This window comes from Triticum aestivum, chromosome 7D (genome assembly GCF_018294505.1).
Source record: "Triticum aestivum cultivar Chinese Spring chromosome 7D, IWGSC CS RefSeq v2.1, whole genome shotgun sequence".
In the NCBI taxonomy this organism is placed as follows: Eukaryota; Viridiplantae; Streptophyta; class Magnoliopsida; order Poales; family Poaceae; genus Triticum; species Triticum aestivum.
In genome coordinates, this window is record NC_057814.1 from 8111781 (window position 1) to 8127839 (window position 16059).

Here is a 16059-nt window from a genome sequence, read left to right on the forward strand (position 1 = left end):
GACACGCTAGCTAGCTAGTAAGCAAATGAAGGAAACTATTAAGTACAGAAGATCGTTATGAACATATACAGAGAGAAGTGATCGACCTCTCCTTCTCTCCGAGAGATTGGTCGAACAACAAGTTTTTGTATATCTTACCGACGGTACTGGCTATATATATATATATATATATATATATATATATATATATATATATATATATATATATATATATATATATATAGACAATGTGTAAGATCTCTTACAATACCCTAACATATGAACTCAACTTCCACATGCATGGTGGTATTCTCCGGCTTTATTGATGACGTAGTCAAGAAAGAATCCAGCCAATTCCTCTTGAATTGCTCGCATGCGATCTTGTGGTAGGAGTTCATTCCGCATCTCCCACATCTAATTTAAATAAGGGGGTCAATACATATATATGAATGAAACTCAACAGAAATGATGGTAATAAAATAAACTTGTGAATATTTTTGCTTACGCACTTCATATTGTCTTTTAAAGTAGCCCCGCCTATTCTTGGCCGTCGCGTTGTAGATGAACTCGCAGACGTAGTATCCACAGTAATTATTCCCGGGTTCCTGCCACATGCACTTTACGAGAAATAGAGGTCAATCAAACTGATAATGAAGCATTATAAATGGCATTGATGAAAGTAGTTAGAATCAACGGGAGATGCGCGGAACTAGCTAGCTATTAGTACTTACTTTTGGGAATTTCCATTGCAGATCCCGCGGCAGTCCCGAAACTTGTGCGGTAAATACTTTCCAAGCACTACGAGACAAAGAAAACAATTACTTGATATCATGAAATGAACAAAGTTGCCGATATGGTGCGATAATGATCGATTCAACTTACTTCTCGAGCATTTTAGACATGTCCGCATATTCCTTGCGATCTTTTCGTCTCGAGTCTAAGACGCTTACTAGTTCCTGCTCAAGCTTAATCTCTAGGAGAATATAGTGGAAACTGCGCACGCATGCATATAACTCATCAGTTACATTAATTACTATAACCTCGAGTAATAATTAAGGGAAACCGAATATGCACAAGACAGTAACACTCACTTGAAGTTGTAAGGAAAGGGTATTGTATCTTTGTTTTGATTTATTACCAACGGTTGTAGCAAGTTCTGCTCGGTTTCTTCGGCATGAAATTTAACCGTAAACATTCGACGATCTTCAATTTGCATAATATAGTGAGGATAATTATATATTGCAATGAAAAAGCTGAGCTATATATAGAGACTTAATGACAGAAGTAGTACTTACAAACAGTAGCAAGTGACCGTTAATTTATCGAGGGCCTTTAGATTGAAAAACTGGAAGAACTCCTCAAATGGAACAGACAACTCCTCAATTCCAATGAGGTCGTGTTGATCCTCTTTAACTTTCAGCGTCAAAGTATCGATTTTATTCCCAGCTGACCGCCCCTTTCTGCAGGTTTCCATGTGCCAATCATGGAATCTTCACATCATCGTTGTTAGAGTAGTTCCATCTTTGACGAGAGGCTTCCCGTACTCGTATTTGAATTTGTCCGGCTCCATTATATCAAAATGTGCATCGTCGTAATCTCTAGGATTGGTATCGGGCAAGATCCCCGGATGATTAGCGACGATATTGCTAGACACCTTGAGCGGGGGGCACGATTGGTTCGCTTGTTCGCCGAGCTGGGGAATTTTTTTCCCAGTTCTTCGTTCTTGTAACCTTTTGTCACTACAAGTACTTCCTGACCGCTTCGCTTCCTTATATGTCTTTTCAGTAATGCGCTCATAGTTGGTTTGTGGCGGAGACGGTGGTGGTCGCTGCAGGGCATCCAAAGTGCGCTTCGCTTTCACCGGATCTATCTTCTCCTCCGGAGGTGGATGTCTCTTAGCTCTTTGCATTGCGAAGTAGTCCCTCACTTGGGCTTGACAGATCTCCTCGTTTTCCTTCATGGTCATCTCGTATGGTAACTTCTCTGGAGTCTTGAGAGATGGACCGAATCTATATTGCTTCCCGCCTGTACTGCTAGACGCCAGAGCAGGCCGAGCGGCTGCGACTTTCTTCTTTAGTTGCTTACAAGGCGGAGGAGAAGGACTGCGACGCGCCGGAGCAGCCGGAGCGGCGGCTGGTCTCTTCCGCCCTTGCTGACGAGGTGGAGAAGGAGGAGGCTTGCTGGTCGGGCGCGCCGGTGCAGGCGGAGAAGGAGGCGGAGTGTCGCCACGCGCCGGAGAAGGAGGCGGAGTGCCCTGATCACTCGCCAGAAGAGCAGGCGGAGGAGGAGGCGGAGTGCCGCCATGCGCCGGAGAAGGAGGCGGAGTGCCTTGATCACTCGCTGGAGGATCAGGCGGAGGAGGAGGCGGAGTGCCCTGACTCGCCGGAGGAGGAGGAGGCGGAGGCGTCCAGTTTGGAAGGTTGATGAACTCCTTCCTCCATAGGCATGGAGTCTTCAAAGCAGAACCCAGCCAAGTGTCCCCTTCACCGGTAGGGTGGTCAAGCACGAGCTCCTCAAATCCCTCCGTTATTTCTTCCACCGTCACCCTAGCATATCCTTCTAGAATTGGACGACAGTGAAAAGTTGCCGCGGGTTCAGGAGGTCGAACAGAGCCGACAACCGCCTTGACTTTGTACTTCTGCCATTGCGTCATAAGGTGGCAAAGTTGAGACTCCGTGATAGTATCCATGGGGTAGCTAGCAGGAGCTGTGAAGACAGGCTCCAGCTGAAGCTGCTCGGTGGAAGCCACGTTGCTTCTTTGCTGAGATGGCAGGGTAACTTCGGCAGGTCGCTTGCTTCGAACTGCATCTCGTTCCTCTAGCTTCTGTACCCTTGAGTGCAGCTCCTGCAGTTCGCTCTGCTCCACCTTCCTCCTCCTCTCTTGGCATTTGTAACCGCCTACGTCCGGAAACCCAGCCTTCCACGGAACGGAGCCTGGCGTGCCTCGTGTCCGTCCAGGGTGCTCAGGATTCCCGAGGGCCATTGTGAGCTCGTCCTTCTCTCTGTCTGGAACGAAAGTCCCTTCCTGCGCTGCGTTAATATAGTGTTGAAGCTTCATGAGGGGTATTCGCAGTTGCTCCCTCGTCCAAACGCACTTCCCTGTTACTGGGTCCGAGGTTCCGCCAACCCTGAAGAACCAAGTCCGGCAACGGTCTGGCCAGTTCAATGTCTCTGGTTCGACCCCTTTATCAAGTAGGTCGTTCTCAGCCTTGGCCCACAACGGTCAGGCTTTGAGGTAGCTACCTGACCCCATGCGATGGTGATGCTCCTTCTTCGCAGCTTTTATCTTGTTTATGGTTGACATCTTCTTACTCCTCTCCGATGTCTTGTTGGCCACAAATGCGTCCCATTGATCTCTGAGCTTCTTGTACCGGCCGATGAATTCTGGTGTCTTTTCTTTGTCGACAAACTTTGCTTTCAGGTCATTCATCCGCTTCCTGAATAGATCTGCCATCTTCTTCAGAGCAAATGACTTGATCAATGGCTCTATAACTGGATTCTCCAGATCGTCCTCTTCTGGTAGGGTGAAATTTACCTTCAGCGCTTTCCAAAGATCAGCTTTCTGTCTATCTTCGACAAAAGAAACTTGAAGCTCTTCATCCTTAGGCTGATTCCATAGCTCTATGCTGATCGGGATCATGTCCCTAACAAGAACCCCGCACTGAGCAGTAAATGCCTCCTTGGTCCGGAGGGGTTCAATCGGTTGGCCATCGCGCGCGATTTCTGTGATCGTGAACCTTTCATCTGATCGCAACTTTTTCTTCGGGCCTCGTCTCTTTACCGAAGTTGTGCTCGATCCGAAGGGCTAGAAATAAGAAGAAAGACGAGAGTTAATATGTGTAGATACCAAAACAACGAATGCATCAATTAGCTATAGTCAGCAAAAACTTAATTAATATATATACCTGGCCGGACTCTATTCGGTCACCGGAGCCATCATCACGGCCTCCTTGTTGCACCGGCATTCGGTCACCGGTCACGGTCTCCTCCGTTGTTCGAGGACCGTAGCCTGCTTCTTCACCCTCTCCTTCCAGACCACTGCTTTCGTTGAGATACGACATGACATCAGCTCCGATTGCGATTATGTCCCCCAACACCCATTCTGCTTCCTCGTCTCAGCCGTGCTCCATAGTTTATGCAAATATGACAGATGGATACATTAGTGGCAAATGTAGACCTAGCTATAGCTATTCACAACAAGGAATAATATTAATTAATGGCCTCGACGCTTCTCTAGGGTTTGGGGTGGCCTCGGCAACGCTTAAAGGGTTCGGGGTGGCCTCGATGACAACACTCTTTTAACTTGGTAAAGGAAGGGGTATATCGACAACGACGACATACATACATGGAAAAAAATGTTATGGGGAGGGGTGATGACCCGCAAGTATACGGGATAGTTGTAGCCTCTTTCGATAAGTAAGAGTGTCGAACCCAACGAGGAGCTAAAGATAGAACAAATACTCTCTCAAGTCCTATCTGCCACTGATACGACTCTACGCACGCTTGACGTTCGCTTTACCTAGAACAAGTATGAAACTAGAAGTAATTTGTAGGTGTTGTTGGATAGATTTGCTAGATAACAAAGAACACGTAAATAAAAGCTAGGGGCTGTTTAGATAAAGAAGCAATAAAGTAAATATAGCGAGTGTGGAAAAGTGGTGATAGGAGTTGTGGAATTGTGCCTAAGCAATTGACTACTTTACTAGACCAATAATCACTATTGCAATTCTATTTGAGGGAGAGGCAAGCTAACATACTTTCTCTTCTTGGATCAAATGCACTTATGATTGGAACTCTAGCAAGCATCCGCAACTACTAAAGATTCATTAAGGTAAAACCCAACCATAGCATTAAAGTATCAAGTCCCCTTTATCCCATACGCAAACAACCTACTTACTCGGGTCTGTGCTTCTGTCACTCACGCCACCCACCATAAGCAAATCATGAACATATTGCAAACCCTACAGCGGGGATCCCTCACGCTTGCGCGACACCGAGAGCACCATAGGACAACACCAATAATAAAACATGCAACTCAAATCAATCATAGCAATTCATCAATCACCGGTAGGACAACGAAAATCTACTCAGACATCATAGGATGGCAACACATCATTGGAAAATAATATGAAGCATAAAGCACCATGTTCAAGTAGAGGGTACAGCGGGATGCGGGAGAGTGGACCGCTGAATATAGAAGGGGGAAGGTGATGGAGATGTTGGTGAAGATGGCGGAGGTGTTGGTGAAGATCGCGGTGATGATGATGGCCCCCGGCAGCGCTCCGGCGCCACCGGAAGCAAGGGGGAGAGAGCCCCCCTTCTTTTTCTTCTTCTTCCTTGACCTTCTCCCTAGATGGGAGAAGGATTTCCCCTCTGGTCCTTGGCTCCCATGGCTTGGGAGGGGCGAGAGCCCCTCCGAGATTGGATCTATCTCTCTGTCTCTCTCTGTTTATGCGTTTTCCGATTCTGCCCCTTCACCGGAGATCCGTAACTCCGATTGGGGTGAATCTTTCACCCAGATCTTTCTCATAAAATTAGCTTTCTTGCGGCAAAAGAAGAGCCTCAACCGCCTTACGGGGGGGGGGGGGCCAGGAGAGTCCAGGGCACGCCTGCCTCCCTGGGGCGCACCCCCTATCTCCTGGCCCCCTCGGGCACCATCTCACGTTGATTTTACTTCCCAAAAATCACAAATATTCCAAAATAATTCTCCGTCCGTTTTTATCCCGTTTGGACTCCATTTGATATGGGGTTTCTGTGAAACATAAAACATGCAACAAACAGGAACTGGCACTGGGCACTGGATCAATATGTTAGTCCCAAAAATAGTATAAAAAGTTGCCAAAAGTATATGAAAGTTGAATAATATTGGCATGGAACAATCAAAAATTATAGATACGACGGAGATGTATCAGCATCCCCAAGCTTAATTCCTACTCGTCCTCGAGTAGGTAAATGATAAAAAAGATAATTTTTGATGTGGAATGCTACCTAGCATAATCTTGATCATATATCTAATCATGGCATGAATATTAAGACACGAGTGATTCAAAGCAATAGTCTATCATTTGACATAAAAAGAATAATACTTCAAGCCTACTAATAAAGCAATCATGTCTTTTCAAAATAACATGGCCAAAGAAAGTTATCCCTACAAAATCATATAGTCTGGCCATGCTCCATCTTCACCACACGAAATATTCACATCATGCACAACCCCGATGACAAGCCAATCAATTGTTTCATACCTTTGACGTTCTCAAACTTTTTCAACTTTCACGCAATACATGAGCGTGAGCCATGGACATAGCACTATAGGTGGAATAGAATATGATGGTGGAGGTTATGTGGAGAAGACAAAAAAGGAGAAAGTCTCACATCGACGCGGCTAATCAACGGGCTATGGGGATGCCCATCAATTGATGTCAATGTGAGGAGTAGGGATTGCCATGCAACGGATGCACTAAGAGCTATAAGTGTATGAAAGTTCAAACTGAAAACTAAGTGGGTGTGCATCCAACTTGCTTGCTCATGAAGACCTCGGGCATTTGAGGAAGCCCATCATCGGAATATACAAGCCAAGTTCTATAATGAAAATTCCCACTAGTATATGAAAGTGATAGCATAGGAGACTCTCTCTATGAAGAACATGGTGCTACTCTGAAGCACAAGTGTGGTAAAAGGATAGTAACATTGCCCCTTCTCTCTTTTTCTCTCATTTTTTTATTTTCTCTTCTTCTTTTTTTATTTTTTATTTTTTGGTGGGCTTCTTTGGCCTTTTTTTTATTTGGGCTTCTTTGGCCTCTTTTATTTTCATAAAGTCCGGAGTCTCATCCCGACTTGTGGGGGAATCATAGTCTCCATCATCCTTTCCTCACTGGGGCAATGCTCTAATAATGATGATCATCACACTTTTATTTACTTACAACTCAATATTACAACTCGATATCTAGAACAAAGATATGACTCTATATGAATGCCTCTGGCGGTGTACCGGGATGTGCAATGCTCTAGCATAGCAATGACATCAAAAAACGGACAAGCCATGAAAACATCATGCTAGCTATCTTATGATCATGCAAAGCAATATGACAATGAATACTCAAGTCATGTATATGATGATGATGGAAGTTGCATGGCAATATATCTCGGAATGGCTATGGAAATGCCATGATAGGTAGGTATGGTGGCTGTTTTGAGGAAGATATAAGGAGGCTTATGTGTGACAGAGCGTATCGTATCACAGGGTTTGGATGCACCGGCGAAGTTTGCACCAACTCTCGAGGTGAGAAAGGGCAATGCACGGTACCGAAGAGGCTAGCAATGATGGAAGGGTGAGAGTGTGTATAATCCATGGACTCAACATTAGTCATAAAGAACTCACATACTTATTGCAAAAATCTATTAGTCATCGAAACAAAGTACTATGGGCATGCTCCTAGGGGGATAGATTGGTAGGAAAAGACCATCGCTCGTCCCCGACCGCCACTCATAAGGAAGACAATCAATAAATAAATCATGCTCCGACTTCATCACATAACGGTTCACCATACATGCATGCTACGGGAATCACAAAACTCAACACAAGTATTTCTACTAATCCACAACTACCCACTAGCATGACTCTAATATCACCATCTTTATATCGCAAAACTATTGCAAGGAATCAAACATATTATATTCAGCGATCTACAAGTTTATGTAGGATTTTATGACTAACCATGTGAATGACCAATTCCTGTCATCTCTCTAAATAGATATAAGTGAAGCAAGAGAGTTTAATTCTTTCTACAAAAGATATGCCCACGCTCTAACAAATATATGTGAAGCAAAAGAGCATTCTACAAATGGCGGTTTTCTATGTGAAGAGAAACAGGCAATCCAAACTTCAAATGATATAAGTGAAGCACATGAAGCATTCTATAAAGCCATACTCAAAAGATATAAGTGAAGTGCAAAGAGCATTTTATAAATAAACCAAGGACTATCTCATACCAGCATGGTGCATAAAAGAAAAATGGAAACTAAATGCAAAAGACGCTCCAAGACTTGCACATAATGCACGAACGAAACGAATCCGAAAACATACCGATACTTGTTGAAGAAAGAGGGGATGCCTTCCGGGGCATCCCCAATCTTAGATGCTTGAGTCTCCTTGAATATTTACTTGGGGTGCCTCGGGCATCCCCAAGCTTGAGCTCTTGCCTCTCTTCCTTTTCCTCATATCGAGTCATCCTCGATTAGACACTTCATCCACACAAAACTTCAACAGAAAACTCGGTAAGATCCGTTAGTATAATAAAGCAAATCACTACTCTAAGTACTGTTGCAAACCAATTCAATTTTTTTTGCATTGTTTCTACTGTAATATAGCTTTTCCATGGCTTAATCCACTGATATAAATTGATAGTTTCATCAAAACAAGTAAACTATGCATCAAAAACAGAATCTGTCAAAAACAGAACAGTCTGTAGCAATCTGAACATTCACCATACTTCTGGTACCCCAAAAATTCTACCAAAATTAGGAAAAATAAAAAATTTGTACAGAAAGACAGTGCAAAACGAATCAGAACCGTTTGACGTTCCAGTTAAAAATGTAAAATCGTGCACTACAGCCAAAGTTTCTGTCCTGCACCGTACAAACCAACAAACATTGTAAACATCCTAAAGGCAAACCTTAGCACATTATTTTTATAATACAATGGAATTGTACAAGGGGATAATTATTTTTGATGAAAAGTTTCTGTAATTAAGATTCACAAAGTTTCCGTGAGCATGAACAAAGTTCAAGGAGCTCTCCCACTTCAACAATGCTTGTCTCTCTCACTTTCACTTTCCTTTTTGAAAAAGATTTAGGTTCCCCTCTTTATTATTTTTTTTGTTTTTAAACTATATAAAAGCACTCAACAGAAATAAATGACTCTCTAAAACTTCCGGGTTGTCTCCCTGGCAGCGCTTTCTTTAAAGCCATTAAGCTAGGCATATAGTGCTCAAGTAATGGATCCACCCGGATCCCAAGGTATATCAAAGCCAATTTTAATTAACAATGATTTGTAATTTAGTAGTGAGCACAAAGCAACAACAAAGTATAACTCTCTTCCTATGCATCGGTATGTCATAAAAGAACAATTCATGCACACCAAGTAAAGGCCAATGCATAGTATAAGCAGTTTCTTGCAATTTCATAGTATGGGAAACATAAAGAGGCGGAGATGTAGTTCCTCTCTCATAATAATTGCAAGTAGGAGCAGCAAGCACATGCATATTATATTCACCAAAATCATCATGTGCAACGGTAAAAGGCAACCCATAAATATAATCCTTAATAAGCACAAACTTCTCCGATATAGTGTAGTTTGGAGAATTCAAAAAGATAATAGGACTATCATGTGTGGGTGCAATAGCAACAATTTCATGTTTAACATAAGGAACTATAGCAAGTTCATCTCCATAAGCATGATTCATATTGGCATCTTGGCCACAAGCATAGCAAGCATCATCAAAAAGGGATATTTCAAGAGAATCAACGGGATCATAACAATCATCATAGCAATCATCCTTCGGTAAGCATGAAGGGGAATTAAACAATGTATGAGTTGAAGAGTTACTCTCATTAGAAGGTGGGCACGGGTGATCAATCCGCTCTTCCCCCTTTTGTTCTTCGCTCTCCTCATCATCTTTTTTATCCAATGAGCTCACAGTTTCATCAATCTCTTCTTCCATAGCTTCCTGCAAAATATTAGTCTCTTCTTGGACAGCGGAGACTTTCTCAATAGATGCATTAATATTGTAATTGTATTCATAATTCATATAACAATATTTAAGTATAGCAAAATTCTCAGATCTATCACCAGCATCATAAAGATTTTCAAACTCTTTGAACATAGATTCAATCTCATAAGCACCCATAAAAGCAACGAATTCTTCTATTTGTTCCACATCATAGTAATCATAGATACCATTAGCATAAGAAGCCAAGGTTTTATCATCATTAAATTTGCATGAAAAGGGAAGGTGTGGAGCCTTCATCCTAGAGCAGCAAGTATAATCATATCTCACGCATACTTGCCTAGCATACCACTTCAATAAATGAATTTGATCCCATAATAGTTTCCCTTTTTGTGTCAAGCGATAATCCCTAAAGTATTCACGTTGATCCAACGTTACTCCCATTATAAAGTTGAATGGGGTTTTCTCGGGATTATCAAAGTAGTACAAAACATTTTTCACATGATGAGAATCGAGGGTTTTAGGAGTTACCCCATCTTCATGAGTAGCAACTACACCTAATTTTTTTGGTATTTCGTGTTCCATATCCATAACTAAAGATAAAGAACAACTAAGAACAGCAAATAAAAATTACTTAGTGATAAAGCAAACAAGCAGACACGAGAATATTCACTCCACGCTATGACTCCGCGGCAACGGCGCCAGAAAAAGGTCTTGATGACCCGCAAGTATACGGGATAGTTGTAGCCTCTTTCGATAAGTAAGAGTGTCGAACCCAACGAGGAACTAAAGGTAGAACAAATACTCTCTCAAGTCCTATCTGCCACTGATACGACTCTACGCACGCTTGACGTTTGCTTTACCTAGAACAAGTATGAAACTAGAAGTACTTTGTAGGTGTTGTTGGATAGATTTGCTAGATAACAAAGAACACGTAACTAAAAGCTAGGGGCTGTTTAGATAAAGAAGCAATAAAGTAAATATAGCGAGTGTGGAAAAGTGGTGATAGGAGTTGTGGAATTGTCCCTAAGCAATTGACTACTTTACTAGACCGATAATCACTATTGCAATTCTATTTGAGGGAGAGGCATAAGCTAACATACTTTCTCTTCTTCGATCATATGTGATAACCCACAAGTATAGGGGATCGCAACAGTTTTCGAGGGTAGAGTATTCAACCCAAATTTATTGATTCGACACAAGGGGGGCCGGAGAATATTCTCAAGTATTAGCAACTGAGTTGTCAATTCAGTCACACCTGGATAACTTAATATCTGCAGTAAAGTATTTAGTAGCAAAGTAATATGATAGTGGTGGTAACGATAACAAAAGTAAAGACAACAAAAGTAATGTTTTTGGTATTTTGTAGTGATTGTAACAGTAGCAACGGAAAAGTAAATAAGCGAGAACCAGTATATGGAAAACTCGTAGGCACCGGATTAGTGATGGATAATTATGCCGGATGCGGTTCGTCATGTAACAGTTATAACATAGGGTGACACAGAACTAGCTCCAATTCATCAATGTAATGTAGGCATGTATTCCGTATATAGTCATACGTGCTTATGGAAAAGAACTTGCATGACATCTTTTGTCCTACCCTCCCGTGGCAGCGGGGTCCTAATGGAAACTAAGGGATATTAAGGCCTCCTTTTAATAGAGAACCGGAACAAAGCATTAGCACATAGTGAATACATGAACTCCTCAAACTATGGTCATCACCGAGAGTGGTCCCGATTTTTGTCACTTCGGGGTTGCCGGATCATAACACATAGTTGGTAACTATAGACTTGCAAGATAGGATCAAGAACACACATATATTCATGAAAACATAATAGGTTCAGATCTGAAATCATGGCACTCGGGCCCTAGTGACAAGCATTAAGCATAGCAAAGTCATAGCAACATCAATCTTAGAACATAATGGATACTAGGGATCAAACCCTAACAAAACTAACTCGATTACATGATAAATCTCATCCAACCCATCACCGTCCAGCAAGCCTACGATGGAATTACTCACGCACGGCGGTGAGCATCATGAAATTGGTGATGGAGGATGGTTGATGATGATGACGGCGACGAATCCCCCTCTTCGGAGCCCCGAACGGACTCCAGATCAGCCCTCCCGAGAGGTTTTAGGGCTTGGCGGCGGCTCCATATCGTAAAACGCGATGATTTCTTCTCTCTGATTTTTCTCTCTCCGAAGACGAATATATAGAGTTGGAATTGGCTTCGGAAGGTCTCCAGGGGGCCCACGAGGTAGGGTGGCGCGCCTGGGAGGGGAGGGCGCGCCCCCACCCTCGTGGACAGGGTGTGGGCCCCCTGGTCTTCATCTTCGGCGACGATTTTTTATTATTTTTTCTAAGATGTTCCGTGGAGTTTCAGGACTTTCCGAGAACTTTTGTTTTCTACACATAAAACAACACCATGGCAATTCTGCTGAAAACAACGTCGGTCCGGGTTAGTTCCATTCAAATCATACAAGTTAGAGTCCAAAACAAGGGCAAAAGTGTTTGGAAAAGTAGATACGACGGAGACGTATCAACTCCCCCAAGCTTAAACCCTTGCTTGTCCTCAAGCAATTCAGTTGACAAACTGAAAGAGAAAAAGAAAAACTTTTACAAACTCTGTTTGCTCTTGTTGTTGTAAATATATCAAGCCAGCATTCAAGTTTTCAGCAAAGATCATAACTCACCACGTTTGCAATAATTCTCAGGTCTCATGTTTACTCATATCAATAGCATAATCAACTAGCGAGTCATAATAATAAATCTCGGATGACAACACTTTCTCAAAACAATCATAATATGATATAACAAGATGGTATCTCGCTAGCCCTTTCTGAGACCGCAAAACATAAATGCAGAGCACCTTTTAAAGATCAAGGACTGACTAGACATTGTAATTCATGGTAAAAGAGATCAAGTTAAGTCATACCCAATATAAACCAATAGTAATGAATGCAAATGATAGCTGCGCTCTCCAGCTAGTGCTTTTTTAATAAGAAGGTGATGACTCAACATAAAAGTAAATAGATAGGCCCTTCGTAGAGGGAAGCAGGGATTTGTAGAGGTGCCAGAGCTCGGTTTTGAAATAGAGATTGAATAATATTTTGAGCGGCATACTTTCATTGTCAACATAACAACTAAGAGATGGCGATATCTTCCATGCTAAACAGATTATAGGCGGTTCCCAAACAGAATGGTAAAGTTTATACTCCCCCTCCACCAACAAGCATCAATCCATGGCTTGCTCGAAACAACGAGTGCCTCCAACAATCAACAGGTCCCAGGGGAATTTTGTTTGTAATTATTTTGATTTAGTTTGCATAAAGCACGGGACTGGGCATCCCGGTTACCAGCCATTTTCTCGTGAATGAGGAGCGGAGTCCACTCCTCTTGAGAATAACCCGCCTAACACGGAAGATAAGGACAGCCCTAGTTGATACATGAGCTAATCGAGCATACAAAACAGAATGTTTATTTGAAGGTTTAGAGTTTGGCACATACAAATTTACTTGGAACGGCAGGTAAATACCGCATATAGGTAGGTATAGTGGACTCATATGGAATAACTTTGGGGTTTAAGGAGTTTGGATGCACAAGCAGTATTCCCGCTTAGTACAGGTGAAGGCTAGCAAAAGACTGGGAAGCGACCAACTAGAGAGCGACAACAGTCATGAACATGCATTAAAATGAATTTACACCGAGTATAAGCATAAGTAGGATATAATCCACCATGAACATAAATATCGTGGAGGCTATGTTTATTTGTTTTCAACTACATGCGTGAACATGTGCCAAGTCGAGTCACTCAACTCATTTAAAGGAGGATACCACCCCGCTATACCACATCACAACCATTTCAATAGCATGTTGGCACGCAAGTGTAAACCATTATAACTCATAGCTAATCAAGCATGGCATAAGAAACTATGATCTCTAATTGTCATTGCAAACATGTTTATTCATATCAAGCTGAATCAAGAACGATGAACTCATCATATTTACAAAAACAAGAGAGGTCGAGTTCATACCAGCTTTTCCCATCTCAGTCAATTCATCATATATCATCATAATTGCCTTTCACTTGCACGACCGAACGATGTGAATAATAATAAGAGTGCACGTGCATTGGACTAAGCTGGAATCTGCGAGCATTCAATAAACAGGAGAAGACAAGGCAATATGGGCTCTTGGTTAAATCAACAATAATGCATATAAGAGCCACTTCAACAATTTAATCAAGGTCTTCTCCTATCGACCCCCAAAGAAAGGAAAAAGAAATAAAACTATTTACACGGGAAAGCTCCCGACAAGTAAAAGAAGGACAGGAAATATTTTTGGGTTTTCATTTTAATTATTACTACTACAACAGGAAAAGTAAACTAGCTAGAAGCTACACTATTTTTTTTATTGTTTTCTTAAAGTTTAACAAACACACAAGAAGAAAGCAGGAAAAAGAAAATAAACTAGCATGGATATTACAGTGAAAAAGTATGAGCACCGACACCTAGCAATGAGTGTGTGAACATAAATGTAATGTCGGTGAGAAATACGTACTCCCCCAAGCTTAGGCTTTTGGCCTAAGTTGGTCTATTGCCAGGGATAGCCTGGCTGATATCCGTAGGTGTAGTTGGGGTCGTACTGCGATGACGAATAGTTTGGATCATAATGTGACGAAGAGGACTCTGACTGCCACTGGCTGGCAGCCACCTCCGGATCCCAAGAATAAACAGATTGTCGTGGAGGCTCGTCTTGTGGTTCCGGTTCCGGGGCTGGTGCAGGGTTCTGATAAGCTTGGACGGCCGCCCACGGAACGAGATAAGGGCTTGCAGACAAGTCGAACAAAGAAGGAGCAGGCAAAGTAATAGTCTCAGGGTGATGTTTATCAAAATACAACTTATATTTAAGTTCCCCTTCGCGACTCTTAACAAGAAAATCATGCGCTATCATACTCCTATAATCTAAATAAGCACTAGGAAGCAATTTTTCTTCTTTCTCAGAATGCCTAATAGGTATGTTAAAATATGCAGCTAAGCGTGAGGCATAGATGCCCCCAAAGATGGGGCCCTTAGTACGGTTCAGACTTAACCGTCTAGCAACAATTCCGCCCATACTAACAGAGTTATCGCGGTATAAACCATGGAACAAAATGATAATATCAGCTAAAGTTTCCACAGTTTCCACGACCAATCAAGCAACGACTAGCAAATAAGGCAAAGTAGCGTAAAACAGGAAAATGTATGCTAGTGATTCTTGCATCAGAAACCTTCCTGGTTTCTCCCACGGTGATAGTATTAATAAATGCTTCCACTTCACTACGTTGTGGTTCATCTAAAGTACCCTCAGAGGGTATTTTGCAAACCTTGCAAAATTCAGCTAATGGCATCTCTTTAACAACGTCATATAAATGAAACTCTATTGTTGGAGGTGATTTCTTAGGGAAAAAGTAGAAGTTTTGCACAAAAGTATTTGTGAGTAAGAGATACTGATGACGTTGGTCGCGGACAAAGTCGGTGAGGCCAGCATTCTCAATCAATAAATAGAAATCTTCATAAATCCCAGCTCTCCTGAAGAAGTCGTCGGAAGGCCATTCACACGGCCGGACCTCCGCGGTGCGAGGTAAATTAAACTTGGGCTTCTGCTCTTCTTCCTTTTGTTTTTCCTTCGAGCTTCGGCTCGACGAGCCCCTTAAAAGTCTCTTCATTATTTCTGAAACAATCTGAAATTTTTAGTAACTTCAAATAAAAGTGAACCAACTTTAATAAAATTGATAGTAACAACTCCCACAAGTGCCTAGAGCCTAAATAAAGCATTGGAACTACTTGGAACCATATAAATTTGACTTGCAAGCTCAAGAACATGGTCACCTATGCAACACAAATTTGCAATGAATAAAGCACTAGAACAAAAACTAATTGGACCAATGGAGGAGTCACATACCAAGGAACAATCTCCCCAAGCAGTTTTGTGAGAGGTGATTTGGGCAAGGAGATCGAAAATCACAGCAACGGGGGCTGGAACTCGTGCTTGAGTTGGTTTTTCGTGTTTGTGTGAGGCAGAGGAAGAAGATGGGTGCAGGGATAAGTGGAGGAGGGCCACCGTGGGCCCACGAGGTAGGGGGGCGCGCCCTGGGGGGTAGGGCGCGCTCTCCACCCTCGTGGCCAGGTGGCAGCTCCCCCCCGCGGTAATTTTTGCATAGTAAATTCTTAAATATTCCCGAAAAAATCATATTAAATTGGCATGGCATTCTGAGGACTTTTATTTTCGGGATATTTTTGTATTGCACAGATAAGTCAGGAAACAGACAAAAAAATACTATTTTACTTTATTTCTACTAAATAACG